This window comes from Wyeomyia smithii, chromosome 3, assembly GCF_029784165.1.
Source record: "Wyeomyia smithii strain HCP4-BCI-WySm-NY-G18 chromosome 3, ASM2978416v1, whole genome shotgun sequence".
In the NCBI taxonomy this organism is placed as follows: domain Eukaryota; kingdom Metazoa; phylum Arthropoda; class Insecta; order Diptera; family Culicidae; genus Wyeomyia; species Wyeomyia smithii.
This window is the reverse complement of record NC_073696.1, coordinates 69,910,771-69,929,808: the sequence shown is the minus strand read 5'-3', so window position 1 is coordinate 69,929,808 and position 19,038 is coordinate 69,910,771. Positions and strand designations below refer to the sequence as shown.

The 19,038-nt window shown below is 37.6% G+C and overlaps 1 protein-coding gene across 4 annotated transcripts in view; it reads right to left on the bottom strand.

The window, feature by feature from the left end:
- The window catches only part of LOC129731391 (pseudouridylate synthase RPUSD2-like), a 503,699-nt gene that overhangs the window by 408,234 nt on the left and 76,427 nt on the right, over window positions 1–19,038 (bottom strand). For 3 of the 4 annotated variants that reach the window (XM_055691364.1, XM_055691362.1, XM_055691363.1), the window contains exon 1: window positions 15,975–16,853. The exons of the other annotated variant lie outside the window; for it this stretch is intronic. The gene's annotated coding sequence lies outside the window, so the exon portion shown is untranslated. Of the gene's footprint in view, window positions 1–15,974; window positions 16,854–19,038 lie in introns of those variants that run through there. 4 annotated transcript variants of the gene reach the window in all.

Genomic DNA, 19,038 nt, shown 5'->3' with positions numbered 1-19,038 from the left:
CTTCGAAAAATACATTGCAATCCCTGAATATTTGATTGCATTATCACTACTTGCAAACCAGGTTTGTTAGGGCAATTTGCGTTCGAAAATGGATTTCTTAAAACTTTCTCACTAATAGTAGTACTTGAACAATCTTGATGAAACTTTCTGAACAGCATCAGGAGAAGTTGTGTGATGTTTTTGCTAAATGTTTGATATATTTTTTCCGTTCAATAGTGGCGAAAATTTGCCCATAAAAATTGTTCCGATCATGGTACATTTTCGGCCTGTTCCAATCATTATACATTACCTTAAGACGGTGTTTTATTCGTGAGCTAAATAACTAAACTAAATAACTGAAATTAATAATTTTATAAACTGATTCTTTTTTAGCATTTTCGGGTTTGCAGTGGACTGCCAGTAAAAACATCACACAAAATAAGTGCGTAATTTGCAAGCAAAAAAAGTGTTGCACGCTTAGTATATTTTGTTTATTTATCAGTAGTTCGCGGACTTGTGCTTCAAAAATGTAGCTTAAAAAAAATATTCAATAGTTACTTTATTATTGGCAAGTCTATAAGATTGGTCTAAAATATTCGAAAAACAATTTTAGTTGTTTTACTATTTATACACGTTGATCCTGTCCTTTCTGGTAGTTAGTTATTATGAAAAATCTGTCATTCGGACGAAGAAAACCACACCCCTCCCCCCAATAATTCAAAATCCTGTTATGTCATAAAACAAATCTTATGCAACACCCTTCAGCGAGATCAATCCTGGTCGAATCAATCGTTCAGCCTTTCGCTTTAGTTGCCAATTCCACCACGCCACCGTACTTATAAAATAGAAAACCACCAGCAGTTTTACCATTGTTTTTCCACCCAGCTGTATCTAATTCCACTCAGTCGCTGCTGCTATTGCTACTGCTACTGCTGCCGCTGCAACTGTCACCACCATCGTCAACTTTAAGAAAGTAAACTTCCTGAGCAGTGACTTCGCTCCGACTGAAGCCAAAACGCCAATTTCGTCGTGACTAGAGATACCGTCGTTAAACACCGAAGGCGAAGAAGCAAACCAGCAGCGAGCGCCGCCCCGCACGGCACGAAGAACAGGCAAAGGCACGTGCAGAGCATCGAACCTTCTATTACGAGCCACTTGGTAGCATAATCTATTGCTGCTACTGCTACTAATGCTATTACTACTGCTACTGTTGGTCTATCGGAAGGTACCGGCCCCGGAGGGCTTCACGGCGAAGGGAAGCCAATCGTTCGATCAGCTTACATATGCACACACAGTTTTCACCATTTATCTTCTTTTCTTCGCGATTGCATTTTATTTTCCTTACGATCTCACTTTCTACACACTTTAATACCACGCAAAAAAAACACGGGAGGGCACTTTTTCTTCGATTCGCAGTTTGCATCATCATCATCATCATCCTCCTCTAATCGGGGTCTGTGGGGGCAATCTTTTTTCCTACGTTGTTTTCTTTGACTGTTTTTCTATTACATCCGATGCCAGCCAAAACACTTGACATGGAGCTGCACAAAAGCCACTTGAGTCGGGTTGAGCGAGTAACCGAGATTTAATTGAAAATTGATTCCATATATTTGTGTCGGATCGAACGATCCGGACTCAACTCCAGCCTAGTAAGAATAATATGAAAATAAACATATGTAAACACATCGAATTCCACTCAGTTCAGTCGATTCGTCCAACTGAAGCCGGCCACAGTCGGTACATTAGGAAACTAATTCAGATTAGTATTTGTTTTTCCATCAATTACCCACGCCGCCGCCGCCTCGCATCAGCCTGTTTATGGAAAAAAAACACGGACTGAACCTTCCGTGCGATGAATGGTGAACGACGACGCACGCAAACCCATTGCTAATGTTATTCTTATTGATATTGACGTGGTTAACCGAAACTTTCGCCGAGCGTCCGGTCGATCCCGTCAGGTAGCCACGAAACCGGAGTCCGGTCCCATACGAGGGGATTCCGACAGTAAGCTACACACATCTTCGATAATGTAATTCCCATCCGCGTGGCTAATCTATTTTAGTTTATTTCGGCTCCACCAATGCCACAATCATCATTGCGAAGCTGGGATGTTTGCGGATTTTAACTCCCAATCAGGTCGTCCATCTTCTACGAACTGATAGCATCACTCTAGACAAGCTTTTAATTTTGTGCCATATTGCGGGTGAGGGAATGAAGGTGGGGAAAAAATGTTTTAATAATTCGATCAAAAAATATGGTCAGAGAGTTTCTCATTGAGAAGACGTTCAATTTTTTTTTGGACCTCGAAGCTAATTTTCGCATGCAGAAAATTAACTTTTTTGAAGCAGAATAAAATCAAAGTAGATAAGTTTTATGACCTATCTTTATGAACTTGATGTCCTCTTAAAATTTAATCGTAGGTTTTAAAGATCTCTAACCATTCTTTGATGAAATAAACAATGCGTATGAATACGATTTATTTTTAGATATCGTTGCAAATGAAATGTCGGTCGAAGATATCTTTTCGAGCACGTAAAAGTGCGATTCGTGGAAGGTAGTGAATGGAGAACAATCTTCAGCAAAAAAAAAAACAACCTACTCGACCCTCTTTGAACAAAACTTTTTATAATGTCTTTGATATGACAGACTTAAGGCCGCAGTCTGCACATTTCATAACAGGTTTTCTTACATGCAAGTTTATAAAACTCATAACTCGAGGATATGATGTTAGAAAAAGTGTTGTGAATCGATTGAAAATTGCTAAGAAATGCGCGCACAATCGTGCAGAAGTGCAATTTTTTCTGCTGGTGGCAATTATTAACCTACGACCAAAATAAATCAAAATACCTTAACGTTTTTTTTTTCAATTTGCTCGGACATCAACTCCTAAGGCGTCGTACACAAATTACTTAACGCATAAAGGGGGGAGGGGGTCAAGGGGTTATATACCTTTTTGGTTTCCAAAAAACCGAAAAAAAATTTATGGCAATATCTTCAAATACAACATTTTGAGAACATTTTCACAAATTTTCATAAAGATCTGAGCAATAGGAAGAAAGTTAGAGCGATTTGCAGCGCGCCTCGCCACGGCCGCATAAGCTAAACTTGAAACTTTACACACGATTATTTCGGAATAGTGTTTTCCGAAAAATGACTTTGCCGTGATCCTGAATGCGGGAAAACTACTGAACCGATTTCCTTCATCTTTTTTTTTTTAATTTTCGTTATTGAATTCGCCGGTCCTTGAACGATCGCTTTTTGAAACATACAGTTACATTTTGCCACAAAAAAATTTTTAATGCAATTTTAGCGCTCAAAAGGTGCATTTTTAGGGAAAAACGTTCCCGTTTGCACTGAAAATAAAATACTCATAAAAGCGATCGTTCAAGGACCCGGCACACTTCTAAACTAATTAAATAATATGAGTTTTTTAATTTCGGTTGACTCGCTGATTCTCTATCAGGATCACCGCAAGCCTCTGCAAAAAAATAGTTTTTCGGAGGAATGGCCTTTACTCCAGTAATAATTGGTATATCTCAAAATCAAACGTATTTTTTTGTTGTTGATAAACTGTACTTTCAGAAAAATCCACTTTGATACAATGAAAATGGTGCTATGCACTTAAAAATAAATTCAAACTTCCCTTAATTTTTCTCGACCAAGAAGGTATATAACCCCTTAAGTCTGCGTTACTTATTGTTACATAGGGGGGAGGGGTGGTAGTTGAAACCGTTACGTAACTGTGCTGTTTGCTCAAAATTGCAAATTTGTAGGGGAGAGGGAGCAGGTTTTCCAGCGTTACGTAATTTTAGGGTGGGAGTCATATCGAACGTTACTTATCGTTACATAGGGAGGAGGGGGTCTGAAATCTAGGCTTTTAGCGTTACGTAATTTGAGTACGACGTCTAATAAGAAATCTTAACTCATAAACCTTACTTTTTAGAATAAAGATCAACATATAAACTTGCTGTGAAACATTGTCTGAGACTTTTAGATGAAGAAAAACAAATTGTCTGAAACTTTGGAATAAATGAAAGCTATATTGTGTTGTTCCCTGAATATCCTACATTGTGAGAGTTCTTAATAATTTTAACGTAGGATTAAGTCTTACTTCAGTGTTATAAAACTTTGAAACTTATCTTGCTATAACTGCACAAATTTTAGGCACTAATGGCTGAATTAACAGATAAAGTTGACCGCGAAAATTTAATCTCTTTTTCATATTGGCAACCAGCAGAAGCAAACCAGAGAAGTGGCACACTTTGAGCAACTCAACACTCCTTCGTGTTACATGCTGCGCACAGTGGTACAGAAGGGCAATTATGCGAACATGAGCGATGCGATTTTGTGGTTTTAGAGCCATAGTCTCTTCTAAGAAGTTGTTTCTTATAGTTAGTCCTTTATTTATGAGCAACAAGGGTGGTCCTAAGATCCGCGAAATAAAAAATAATATTTTTTTTTATTTGCAGAGATAATTGTATACATTCTTGCACAAAGTTGTAGATCAACTAAGTTTAAGCAACTTTGTAAAAAACATATTTTTTGTAGCTATAAAACTGACTGACTTAGAGCAACTTTACATTATTGGGCGGGTCCCAAAAATTGTTTTTTCTCTTTTTGTTTCAGTTCAAACTTAATAACAACGTTGTCTTAGGATGACCTTAAGAGCTTAAAAAGACGCAACTTTTGACGTAAAAACATTGTCGGTATATTGAACAGGTGAAGAGTTAATAACGTTTCAATTTGGAAGACAGACCTTTTTCAAATATTGATATCTCTATTTAGGGCAAATATAGAAAATATCTTCTGGCACCATTTGAAAGAACAACTATTATACTTTATTGTGGCAAAATATTGCAAATGTACTATATTCTAAAACAGCGTAGAGTTCATTTGAAATTGCTAACTTTTCATCAATTTTTTAACAAAAATCATGAATGATTTCAAATGGTAACAAAAAGTATTTTTATGTTTGCCCCAAACAGAAAAATCAAGATATCATATGTGTCTTTCAAAGCTCATAAGGTCATCCGAAGACAACTTTGTTATTAAGTTTGTACTGGAAAAATAGAGCTGAAAAAGCCTCTTTCTTTGGACCCTTCGAGCCAGTTACGTAAAATTGCTCTAAATCGGTCAATCGGCTATTAAAGCTACAAAATTTTTTTTTACAAAGTTGCTAAAAATTCAGCCCTTGGAGCAACGATGTGCAAATCGGGACCCAAACATTGGAAAAGTACGGTAATTTTTCCATAGGTTGTTGACTGTCCGATCGTTCCGAACCAGGGGAAAAATATGTACCGAGCGATGACATTTTTTTAATGACATCCGAGAGCATCCCTTTATGACGGTGTTGGTATTGGCAGAATAAAGACAGCCGATAGATAAAATATTCCCCATACACGAATAAGTTCCCCATACACGAATATTTTTTTCTTTGCTGTTTAGCTTATTCCCATGTCGACGATGTTATATGTATACCGAATGTTATATGTATTGTTGCATATAACATTCGGTATACGATACACACATTCTTTAGCGTACAGCCGCTCTATTGCCGAGTTTGCTTTTCTTTGCAAGAAGGCTGTCGGAAAGGTGCCGAACAGTTCTTACGCTTTTTCTTCCCACAGCCTTTTTTAACAGCCGTCACCCGACATCCATCATAGGCAAATAAAAGAGGGAAAATGTCTCCGGTGGATTCGGGCTGTTACCGAGACTGCCAGCACGATAAGTATCACGAGCGAACAGCAATAGGGAAGAAAACCCTTAGCAGATAGTAAAAAAAGACTGTACCATTGGCATGCCTGTTCCGAACTATTTCACAACATTATACGGTATACATAAGTTCTGAAATTTATGTTTTTTGGCTTTTCGGCAATATGTTTTGAACTTGATATAAAAAATTGTTGTATTGTGAAACATTGAAACTTGACGGAATTTACATTACAGCTTCCCAATTACAAAAAATTTCCCTTCGAAATGAATTTTGTTAATCTAAAATCGAATAAAAATTGAGGAAATTTCAGATAATTGAAGTTAAGCTTAAAACTGGGATTTTTGAACATAAAATTCATCGAAATTTCCTGACAGCAACATTCGAAGTGCTGTCAAAAATCGGCATCTCAACCGATTCTTATAAAAACTTTGGAAATAGCTGGTTCAGAGTGTAAGCAACCTCGGAAAAATATAAAACATCAAACAGAAAAATTGACATAAAAATTCTAAGTTTTTTCTAGGTTTTTGACTACTGTGGGACGGTTGAAAAATCTTTCGTATAGTTCCAAATTGAACTCTAGGGCAAAATCTCTGTAGACCAGGGCTTTTAATAATTTCGATTTCACCGGCTTCTTGCTCAGACAGAATATCAAACACATTTACACTGCAAACGCTAGAAGTGTCAAAGAGGAAAATCTCCTTGTTGCGATGCATCATTCCTTTTTTCGCCCTGTCCTTTCCGGCAATACGGAAAAAATCTGAAACACGTAATCTTAGAAAGAGGTACTGTCAGAATCCACAAAGCTATAGCCAGTTAATGACCAATCCACAGCAACCGAAAATGCGACTGACCTGTCGGACCGCTAAAGTCGTACTGATATTTTTTAATAAATGTTTTTTGGCAAAGTTTTCAAAAAACTTCAAGATAAAAATTAGAAATAATGCCATTTTTACTAACAAAAATGGTGAAATAACCCATAATTTTGATGTCTGTCTTAGGAGAGTTTCCATTAGCTGAGTGAAAGCATTTTTTTTGTGAACGTTCATGATAAAATAATAATAAAATTTTCTGGTAAGGAATAAGCCGTTCTCTGTATCTAGAATAAAAAAGCTGCTTTCAAGAGAATCAACATCTCTAAGAATGGATGAATGTTTATTGTCTAACGTATTATTTATTTTGAAGATGAGTGCTACAGATACAAAAAAAAAGGTGTCCTGCTGTAGTCAGTTCTGCAGAAATTATTGACATTTGCAATATGTGTCCAAGCGGTGCCATGCAATCAAATCACGCCAGACATTTGCTGGCATTTCATCATAATCATTTCAATGTTCATTTTGATTACATTGGTTTCGAAGATATTCTACCCTATTTTCTGTATGCGGTGTTCACGATGTACTTAGAACAGATCAATTCGAAAGTTTCAATTATTATTCAAATTATGATTGAAAATTTGTGAAATTTCATTTATTGAGAGTAATTTATATTGTCTTTAAGGTCTTCAAACAATGTGAAATATCTTATACAGTTAGTAGATCTGTTTACTTTAGTTTGACAAAAATTAAAAATCGTTTAGGTAAATTCCTGCTACTTATTTCAGTTTTTTGTTCATTGACTTCCAGAGTAGCTTCCATTACGCAATCGTTTGCTTGCTTCCCGAACTCAACCGACACGATAAATGATCTATCTCAATTACGGCTCTCAATATCACTACCCGCCATAATGTGATTTTTAAAGTGCAAAAAACATCATCATCAGCGCACTTTGCTTGAATTGAACTTTTTCTGCGAGCTCTCAAAACAATCATGATTGTTTGGTGGCTACTCGAATCATACGACGACGATGACCACCCAAAAAAAAAACTAGAATATGGTACTCAAAGTTCAATACTCATGAACTCAGCACATTTTCATTTCACAAAAAATCGACGCAATGTTTACCAAGCTAGCGGCGAACATTCGGACAAATGAGGTAATTTTCCAACCAGTGATGTGTGTGCAATTTTGGCCAGGGTATGAATTAACTCGCTCCTCACCGTTCCCAGTAGTCCTGCGTTGTTGTCATCGTCGTCAACGGGATCGTAAATTGATTTTTGTTTTGCGGAGTATGGTTGACATCAGCTCTGACCCGACAGGGCGCTGGTATTATTAACACGAACGAGCAAACGAGAATGTCGCTGAATGTCATTGTCACAAGTGACAGCTGTGGCGCGAGTGCGCGCGGGAACCTCGTTTGAAACGTTAATGAATGTTAATTTTCGTTTGCGGTCGAGGCGCACAATTGACCGGCTCGCATTGATGGCATTGGTGTTGTTCAGTACCGTTTGTCACCACTGCACTGGGTGGAAGCTTTACTTTGTAAGTGAATTGTGTCAATAGAGCGAATGGATCGATATTTCACCATGCGATCGAATTTCGACAGTGGCGATAAATCTTGATCAATTAGAAATGAAAAAGTAGGAGGGTGGTATTCAAGACACGACCGCATGACGTTGACTACCGTATTCTTATAAAAAAAAAAATATATTCCATTGATGCAAATAGTAGAGGGAATTGCAACGCTTCTTTTACAAAACTTCTGTAACAAAATTTCGAGGCACCAAAAGGAACCAGTTGCCGATTATTCTCGTTTACTGGTAGTCCGTCCAGAATTCCAGCCATTTAAGTATTTTGCAGTAGCTATTTATTACTAACAGCCACCAGCATCACGGGTGAAACCGGCACGAGATGACCGGCACGAGATGACCGGTACTATTTTGTTTTTCCTCCTTTTAGCTGCTAACACCGAGCGTCCGTATGTATCCGGTTTAATACCAAGGCTTTGTCAGATAATTAGAAAGAAGGAGGGGCTACATAGATGATGGAATGGTAGAGAAAAATGTTTCTTGAAAGCTGCGCCGGCCGCTGTCGTAATATTAACACCAACACAAACATGCATTTTTGCAAGGTTTTTTCCGCTAGCAGCAGCATTTGGTAAAACAGAAAATTCAATTAGCCGCTTCTGTACCAATATTTCGAGGCACCAAAAGGTGCCAGTTGCCGATTATAGTTTCCTGGTTAGTCCGTCCAGAATTCCAGCCATTTAATTGTTTTGCAGTAGCCATTTACTACTAAAGCCACCAGCATAACGGGTGAAACCGGCAAGAGATGACCGGTACTATTTTGTATTTCCTTCTTTCAGCTGCTATCACCTAGCGTCCGCATGTCACTGATGCGGTTTTGGAATCAGAATGATGGGGCGCCGGCCGCTGTCGTAAAATTAACACCAACAAAAAGATGCATATTTGCAAGGTTTTTTCCGCTAGCAGCAGCATAAACATCGGAAACAGAAAGTGACAACAACAATAACAACAAAGTCAGATCGATTGTATCCGTTAGTGTCGACTGTGCTTGGGAAGAGAGGTAGTGATTGGCTGCGCGGTATGATTTAGACAATCGATATTAATTACCAATTTTTCAATAGTGTATCTCAAACAATAGTTTGTTTTTGTTACATAAATTTAACCGTAAAAGAATTTCTGATCGATTGATGCCAAAACCTCGAAAACCTGATTATAGATGACTGCGAAATAAGCGCTCAAAACCTGACCACTATTCTCTGGTTTTCCCTGGTTGAATTACTAGATTTTCAAATTCAGGGGCCTAACTTCGATATAAACGTTAGTCAACGTCAAAACTGTCTAGACAAACAGCGACGATCGATCGTGTTCTGCTTTCACTCGGGTTCCGTTTCGGTGAGAAACCTCGTCCAACCACTTTCGGCGTTTTGACGGATTGTGAAGAAGCACCCAACCAAGCTTTAATTTTTCAAAATAAAATAAAAACGGGTTCAATTCGATGACACTGATCCGGTGCCCACGTTTAGCGCCGGTACCTTACTTTGCATAACGTGTTTTACTGGTCAGCGCCTAGTTCAACGTATTCGTTTGTAGGTCAAATCATGTTACAAATATGTAGTTTTTATGTTTCTTCATTTTTGTTTTTTTGTTTTTAAAGAGGCTTTGCCTAATTGGGCATTCGCCTCTGTTTCTTCAATTATAACGATCCAATTTTTTTTGGCATCACATAGAAGAAAATAAAACTAAACAAATGAGTTTCGTTGAATATTTTCACACTCATCGCGCTGGACGAACGATTTCCTCCGGCACATAAGAAAAAACTTTCGCTCAACATACATCTTGATTAAACCATCTTGCGATAAAATAATATAAACATTTCGGTTTCGCACATTGCGGCAACCGCCACCACCGAGATCGGCGGCGTTGATGATGATTCACGATGTTTAGTCGGAAAATGTTAGAATGTTTCGAACCAATCTATTATGCTGCCGATTTTGCTTCTATACACGAGTACGCCTACGATAGCGAACCGCAAACCGCCGTGAACGGGGTCCGTCCGTTCGCCCGTCGCTCTAGTCATCGCTGAGGGATGTGTTATTTCGCTTTCGATTCCCAGCTTTCGGGCAGTTTGGAAGTTCACTGACGCAAACGCTTGCAGTTTTTTTTAATTCTCGGAAGAAAAAAATGTTGGCAGATATTAGATAGCGAGATCCCTTTCAACGTGGAAAGTGTGCGATTTCTTATTTTCCGAAACAGTACCAAACACTTCTGGAAGGAGAGTAGCATGCTAAGCGAAAACTTTGTCCAGCTAACTGACGGGCAATCTGCTTGTGAGGCATGGAAATGTCAAAAGCGAATGATTTACTTCTGTCAAGTTTTATTAATGTGAGAACAGGCGGTGTGTTTGGGCTAAATTCTTTGGTCTCGTAGAACTGAGGATATTTGGCTTATTGTAGTAAACTTTCCCGGCTTGGCGCATTCAGCAAAGAGCGGTGGAGATTAGGATTTGCAAGACAATCAAGATTTAAAGTGGGCTTCGTGTTTATTTTTGCTGTTAATTCATACAATTCAGTGTTAAGACTGCGGATCCTTCAATCGTTTGATAGGAACCATTCTCGAGGCATTTATATGGAAGCCATGAATGCGGTGGCAACATTCAGGGAACGATCAATCTGTACAAGATATATATAAAGCAGCATACCATTGTCGATATCGAAATGTGTACAAAAATTCACCACTGAATTTTTTGTAAAATTTGGTATGAATGGGAAAACATTAATATCTTTTTGACATGGAATTAGATAGTGCTGTGCTTTTTCGATTTTATCAAGGTCAAAAACGCGGCGAAATGAAAAAATTTTTTTGAGTAGAATAACGCACTTTAATAGCTCAATAGTTTTTATTATAAGTTAAAGTAGCATCGTCAACATCATCTGCAGATTCTTCGCTTGATTCTTCTTCTCCTGAAGCAGTTCGCACGATTTTGCTATCCGTCAATCTCTTATTGCAGAGCCTTCACTCTTCGTATTCTATTGGAATATCATCTGTGTCACAAGCTGATATTACAAGCCATTTAATCAAAGGAAGGTCATCTTTGTCAATGAATCGATCGCCTTTAATGACCCCAAATTCCTGCCAAGATCCTCTGATATGTTATAACCCACAGCTTCCCAAGATTCATGTAACCAAAATATAACATACTTTATATTCACTTTGTTCATAACGACGGCAACTTGTAAATTTTGTGAAATAATGAAAAAAAAAATATGAATATCTGGACATTGAACATTCTTGGAAGATCTTGGTTTATGTGATTGACAATTTTCAACAACTAGTATAATAGTATCCCAAAAAAAAATTTACGATACATTTTGTGGTGAGAACAGTAAATGGGCAATATTTTTTATTGTAACCCTTAAAAACATGGTATTTTTACTGTGAGTTTGCGAACGTTTCTTGTTATTACAATGTTTTCACAATGATTTTTGTTGTTGAATCTACCACCGATAATAATTTCAGCATGAAAAACATTGTCAGTGACTCCTAAATCTATGGGAAAAATGTCTGGAACAATGTTGTTAAGATACATAACAATCCCCCTTTTCGTGGTAAAAAAAGGCAAAAACAATGTTTTTTGTTGTTCTGGACAACGACATTGAATGTAAAAATGATGTATTTACAATGAAAAACATAGTTAAATTATGGTAAAACTATGTACAATTACAGCAACTTTTAAGGTTTTTTTGATGTTATTTTTTTCGGGATAGTACACGGGTCAGCTGCTTGACAAGGCTGATGTCCCGGTTGGAAAAATAAAATTTATTTTATCTGGTTAGATTCAATTTTTTTTAATGAAAAGCATGCAATGAAGAAAAGGATCATTTTTCAGTTTTGATTGCAAATATTTTCGAATGCTTCACAAATTTTGTTTTTAGCGAGCAAAACAACATAGGAACGATGTGAAAAATACTCCAATGTGATGAAATTAAAAAAAATGGAATGTTTCAATGATTATAAACGACGTTCAGTTCCATATAACAATTTTTGTCATATCCAGGAAAATGAGCAATCGGCACAAGTGAAAATTATGTTTCAAATACACTTTCTAGAAATACATCATTCTTGGTTTAGTTTTTTTTTAAGTGTGAAAAAATCGATCGTGAATTTGGCGAGTGGTGATAAAAATGACTGTTGATAAAATCGACAAAGCACTGTATCCCGTAAGCGAACGTGGCAGCGACGAACCCGGCGAAAAATGACTTTGCGCCCTTTGGCGCAGTTTCGAGCTTATTAGGGGCACCAAAATTCTATAATCTATAATATTCTACCAGTTTGAGCTCCAGTACAAAACCTGTGTCAATTTTAACCGCAATGAGGTTAACAATCTAAATATTTTGAAAAAAATCACATGCTATGTGTAACATGCGGGTAAAGTAGGATAGTGGTGTTTTTAGGAAATTTGACGGAAGTGAAAAGCATATCACTCAATGCCATATTTCCTCAAAATATGGCCACATGGATCCAAAATGTCTAATTCGTTAAATTACTTTTCATAAACGAGACAAAAGTCTAGTGGAAGAGAATGAAAACTGTGCCAACTGTAACAGCAATCACATGTAAAAATTTTACCTATGCCCTGTCTGATTAGATATTGTTAAAACAAGGCAGAGTAGAATAGAATGCCAGGTTTTGTTTAAGCACGCTTGATGGACTCATATGCTGGGATTGTAGTGGGTAGGTCGTACGTTTTACCAAGCAGTTTACAGAATACAGCTAATATGGGTAAACATAAAGTTGGAACAAACTTTTAACATTGGTCCAAAATTGAAAACTTTCCTTTAGAGCTCAAACTCAAAAATATCAAAAGTTATAGCTTTTATAACCATTTCTGTGAGTTTTGTCACCCCTGCTAAACGTAACTTAAACAGAGACTTAAATGAACTAGCCATGCGCCACCGTAGAAGCGACGAACCCGGCGAGTCATTACTCAACCGTACTTTTAAATACACTCAAGGCTCCAAAATTCACAGGAATCGTTAAAAAGCTATAATCTTTTTGGTACAACTATTTTGAGCCAAGTTTTTATTTTCAATTTTATCAAACAAATATTTTTGTTAATGATTCATGTTAGCAAAATTGAAGCTTAATTATTTTACTGTGTAACATAATTCATAGATTTAATAGAATTTAAGGTTCCGGTCATAGAGTTGCAATGATAATCTATCGCCGAATTAAACATCGTGCTCTTCTCCATCGTGACACGAAAGTTACTGAAGCCTCAAATGTTATTGTTCATACTGAACTTGGAATTGCAGCATGTTTGAAACTCTAATGCACACGCGAGCACAAAAAAAATTTCAAGGGTGATTTGCAAAAAATATCCATATATCTCTCAATTTTTCTAAAATTTTTCTAAAAACCGATCGTGAAATAATTGTCTCAGTAATTCCAATAGAAGAAATTTATTCAATAATTGATTCTCAGGATGTTTATCTCTTTTATCTCCGAAGATTCTAACATCTTTTTTTATTTACAAAAAAAATTGTCTACGATCGATTTGATATTAAAAGATCAAAGTCATGTATGGAGTGAATAAACCACACATTCTAATAACTTTCCCTATACAACATAAAAAAATTTGAAACCCTATAAGCTCTGTAGAGTGGATTGTTGAATTGCAATTACACAAATTGAAGAATCCAACCGGGACCTGATCGGCATGAGAAACGACAAAGTAGCAGGGGCTCCAGATTACTTCCTTGCGGCACACGAAAACAAATTGTCTTGGAATAATCGAACAAGATTTTAGACAAAGTTGTTCCACAATAATGCGGTGATAAAAAAAACTGAAATTTCTATAGAAAACTGAAATTTTGATTAGGTTTCGATAAATTATTGCAATTTCTGTAGGATTTTAACTTTGAATTGGATTTGCTTGACATGAAACTATGGAATACAAATCGTAGTGTAACCAGTTTCATCAAAAAATTTTCAATGTTGTGGCGATGACATCAGCGAACGTGGATTGATCATTTGGATATCGTTTTGTTATCAAACTTTACAATAGCTTAAAAAAATTGGCTTAGATTTTAGGAATTTTAGAGCCAACGTTGCTTGCTTCGAGCACAAAACGATTATATTTTATTAATAATTTACCTTTGACAATGACGTTTTTCGTGACGTTTCCACCAAACGTCTCTTGAAATGTGTACTTTCAAAAACAGACTAAATACCACAGTCAATTTCACCCGCAAACAAGATGAAAATCAACGAGAAACGGTCATGAATAATTGAAAATTGTTTGGATATTTTTTACCAACAATCAAAATAACCTACTTAAAAACGAAAAAACATTGAGTTCCGAAGTTCGCGTGAATAATTTCAAAAGCCCCAAAATACAAATCTTTGTGAGCAATTCACGTTAAATGCATGATACATAATTTTTATAATGACTAATTTTAATAGTTTCGAGCTAATTTTTCTTTCTTGTTTATAAGTATTTTAATTTCACTTTTTATTATAAAGCGTAATTTTTCGTTCCCGAAAATTACAGACAAGAAACTGTCTATTGGTCCAAACAAACGGTTGAGCCAAAATTTAACTAACATTCTGGTTGAAATGATTTGATGAGTGCGCTGATATTGATTTACTGAATAGAATTTGCTTCAAACTCAACAAAACTAATTACATTCTACCTATCAATTCAATCAAATTAACATCAAACGAAAAAAGCGCGAGTGGAATATGCGGCTCATTTTCATGATTTAAATTTGCGACAAGATAAGAAAATCAACTTCCACAGATTGCGTGAATCCCAGAAAAGCCCCCGGCAAGTACGAAGGTATCCGACGTTTTCACGTGAGCAATTTAATAGATCAACGGCTGGTGCGTGTCTTTTTCGGACGACTCAACGAAGGAGAAGCAAAAGACCTGTCAGCCGTAAGATAAGACTTGCAGGACTGCACCTACACCCACACCCCACCGGCACTCGTAAATAGCGTAATGGGTGGTGGTGGTTACAGTCCGCTTTGAAGTATCCTTCCATCATCATCGTCGTCATTGCCATCATCTCGAGATCGTCTCGAAAACATTGTTCAAAACACACTGGAAAACCGCTTTTGCTCTCTGGCGCTCATTCACGCGATTTTCCCCCTTGCTTTGGCTGGATGTGCATACACTTTTCAGCCGTCGTCGTCTGTAGCCTGTAGAACGCGAATTGAGCGCCAGTCGCTGTCTCCGACGTCTACGACAGCCGACATGCTGACGTATTTCCTGCTGTCGTTTTCCATTTTCGGCCTGAGATCTCCCCCTGTCCGTCGTTTCCCACTAACCGCTCGCGCAGCTGCTGACTGACTGCTTGGCCATTAGAGTGCGGTACCGTTTTTCCCCGAACCGAACCGTTCTCGACAAACTCGAGTACGCAACACATTATGTAATTTTTCTCCCATATTTCATAGTGGTCCCATCACCAATGGATCCAGTGCTGTGGTTCTTGCGTCACACAGCCGACTTTTCCAATGTTTGTTTCACATTTTCACACACTCTCTTTAAGCCTATTCAAATCATCTTAATGGCGGCGATATCAGACTCTTGGGCAACTGATTGCCGTCACACGGTACGGATCGAGGTACTTTTTTCTGCCTCGTAAAAAACACAAGAACCACGAGAACAATGTCAAAAGAAATAACCGTTTATGTACAAGTATAAAAACGGATTCTCCTGCCTCACTTGCATGCGCCCCATACCACCAGCTCACATGTTCCTGCACCGTTTCTTCTGGTGGCTTCTTTCTATTTCAGCAAGATCGTAAGGAAAACATAGCAATCGAAAATAGCACTCAAACAATCGGATTCTTTCACTCGTGGTACTCGATTAAGCCGATAGACCAACAGTCCAGACCAAAAGGATAAACAAAAGCGAAAAAAATCTGTTGACAATAATACACACTTCGCAACTTATTTCCTGATCTCCACCGACGATTGGCTCGTTTTCCACTGGAAGGCTACTCAGCTGTCAGTAACAAACACTGATTTTTCTCTGTATTGTAACTGTTTTTTCCTTGTCACTTTTTCACAAAATCCGCACCATTCAACTTTACAATGGTTTTCACGAACACAAACAAACTCACAAACACAGCCGCTCACGGTTGTACTTCAGCGGAGTTCACGTACGCCTTTCTTTGCCCATCGACGGGGCAGTAAACGAACCGAATACTTTTCACAGACAGATCAAAGAACACTTTTGTTGTTGTTAATGATGTGTTTTTGCGCCGATTATGGTTCTGACTTTTCTCCTTCACTGCTTAACTTTTCATTCACCCTCGATATGCGGCTCGGGTTTTCCGCAAACTCACTTCACCTGTGGCAGAACGGTCTTTTTTGTGCCACGAGGTCCACCACCCACTCCAACTAGAGGAGCCTAATTTTCATTACGATTCTAGATTCGCACGGGTGCTTTCTGAAGGACCGTTTCTTCCCGCTTCCCTAATGTCTATTAGCATGCACACTCGAACGCAAACGAGCGCGAGCGGACCGGAGGGTTCGGTCGAGGGATTCCCGCGGAATCCTCCTGAAGTCGGGCGGTAAGCCGTCCCAAAACCGAATCTTCAGCAAAACCGTTCGCAATTTTTCTTTCTCGCAGTTCAAGTCGACGCGCGCGGTGGGAAATCGCTACACACTGGGTGGACCAGACCAAACCAGACGGATGGGAAGGGATGACGATTGGGAAAATTACACCGACAAAAAAAACGGTTTCCACCGACCGACTGCTAGCGTGGACTGAGAGACACTGACGATACGAGTAGGTGCCGCATCAGGCATAAGCAACGGGCCGCGATTGACTGAAATGCTTGCCCGAAGTGCGCTCGGATAATATAGTAAGCGTAAAAACGAAAAAAGCCAATTCCGAGCGTCGTCGTCGGGCCGAGAGAATGATAAACAGAACCGCACCGTGCGGTGTTCGGACGTTTGTTGTGCTCGCTCACGCTCTCGTGAGCTAATCGAGTGACTGCTGACCAGTAGAGTATGCAAAAAGCACGTTTGTTTTGGACTTTCGGCTTGGCGGAGTACGAGAAAACAGCCGGATTTGTGTAGCTTAACTCTCCCGAAACTGATAAAAATTGCAATCACTCGGCGGGAGTGAGTGAGTGTCGGAAAACCACATGCTGCCTGTGGTGAGAGTCAGCACGGTTTGGTACAGCAGAGGCATTCGCAGCTGGCACGTCGGTTGGAGGGACTCAGTGGGTGGGAGCTCAGTTGGGTGGAAAGTGATTTTGGCTGTTCTGTTAGGGATTAAACAGAAACGGGTTTCGAAAATAGCAAAACTGCATTGGGTAAAACGATCTCATGATTTTACAAGAAAAAATTGCGATTTTATAATCGTTTTGGCAAATTTAAAACCATATAAAATTTAAAAAAAATCATCACATGAGGAAATGTATCATGACCGAACCACTTCCAACTATTTTTATGGTACAATTTACGTTTATCGAAGGAGTCCTGTATCTAGTTTACAGAATCAATAATTTATAACAAATCCAACGTCAATTTATTGAAATAGATCATTGTTTCTGATCATACAATTTCTATCATTTATATTTCAGTTTACTACCGAGACTTCAAAGGATTAATAATATTTAGTAAAAGAATCTTTCCTATTTTCAATACGAATCGAAATTTAAGTCACATTAGTGCTTTGAATGTAATAGGTATTCAAGATGAGAGCTTTATTACAAATGATCGCATTGATGGATCCTCTGATCAAAGAGATGCTCTTTGAAGAATCCGTTTTTTGTTTCAGTTGATAGAGGTGAACAGGCATTTCTAGATTATTTTTATAGTTGATATATACCAATCGAAATACCATTTTTTTCTCTCGAGGACTTTTTTAAACTATTTATCTGTCATTATTTCACATTAGTTATCATAGTAAATTCACCACACATAAAATTTTTTATTTGTTTGCGTTACTCGGTTCTCGTTCTATGAAGTAGCTATGTAAAATACGTGCATGCTGAAAAGAGAGTGATAAAATTAGTAATAATCAAAACTGACGATCATTTATGATTGTGTCTGTATTTGTGAAATATTTCTGATTATTAATCTTCAAAATATTAGAATACTCTCTATTTTATAAAAATTATCAAACATTTCCCTTATTTAATATCGCACTGAATTACGATTGTGTTCAAATTACGGTAATTACTATTTATTTCGGAACTTACGATAATATTCAGAATAAATTACAAATCATTTTAAAACTCACAATTTCGGAAACTTTCGGATAACTCCCCGTTGATTTTTTTTGGTTTATTAAAAACAGCAAATGTAGATCTAATGATACACAAGCATTTTCTCATATTTTAAATCTAATGAATTAAATTGGAGTTTAAGATTGGAGTTACATGGAGTTAATTTTATCATAACATCAATAGCATTCAATGCCGACACATAAAGAAGCGGTTGAAATCCATCCTGAGTTCAAAATCTATAGCATCCATGGTGTCATCTTCCGGTACACTGGAATCCATAATCTTTTTCCACAATTTCTGAATCCTTCAAAAACTCAAACTCCGCATTCTCTTCGTCTATTATGCTTGAGTGAAAAATTTTGTCCTGAATCTTTGTGAGACGTTTTTCAATGATAGCTATTGGCATGTCATCTTCATCCTCAACTTTTTCCGGATTGTAGAGTAAATCCCATGAGTTCCTAATAAACGATTGAGGAACTAGCTTTACCTTTAATCTTTGTAACATAGTCAATTCTAGTTTCCATTAGGGACTATCCATATACCACGTAGACATAGTTTGAGTGTTCGTCCCTATGAGGGCAAACGTTCACATAAATTTCTGAAAAATTATATGGACCATGGACATTTTCTTACCTGCCCTCAAGTCTTATTTTAAAACCAAATAAATTCGAATCAGAAATATGTATGGAAAAGGTGTACACAGAATCGAGGTAAAATGTGCCTACAATCGAAGTACGTTAAATAGAGGGTGTTTATAATCGA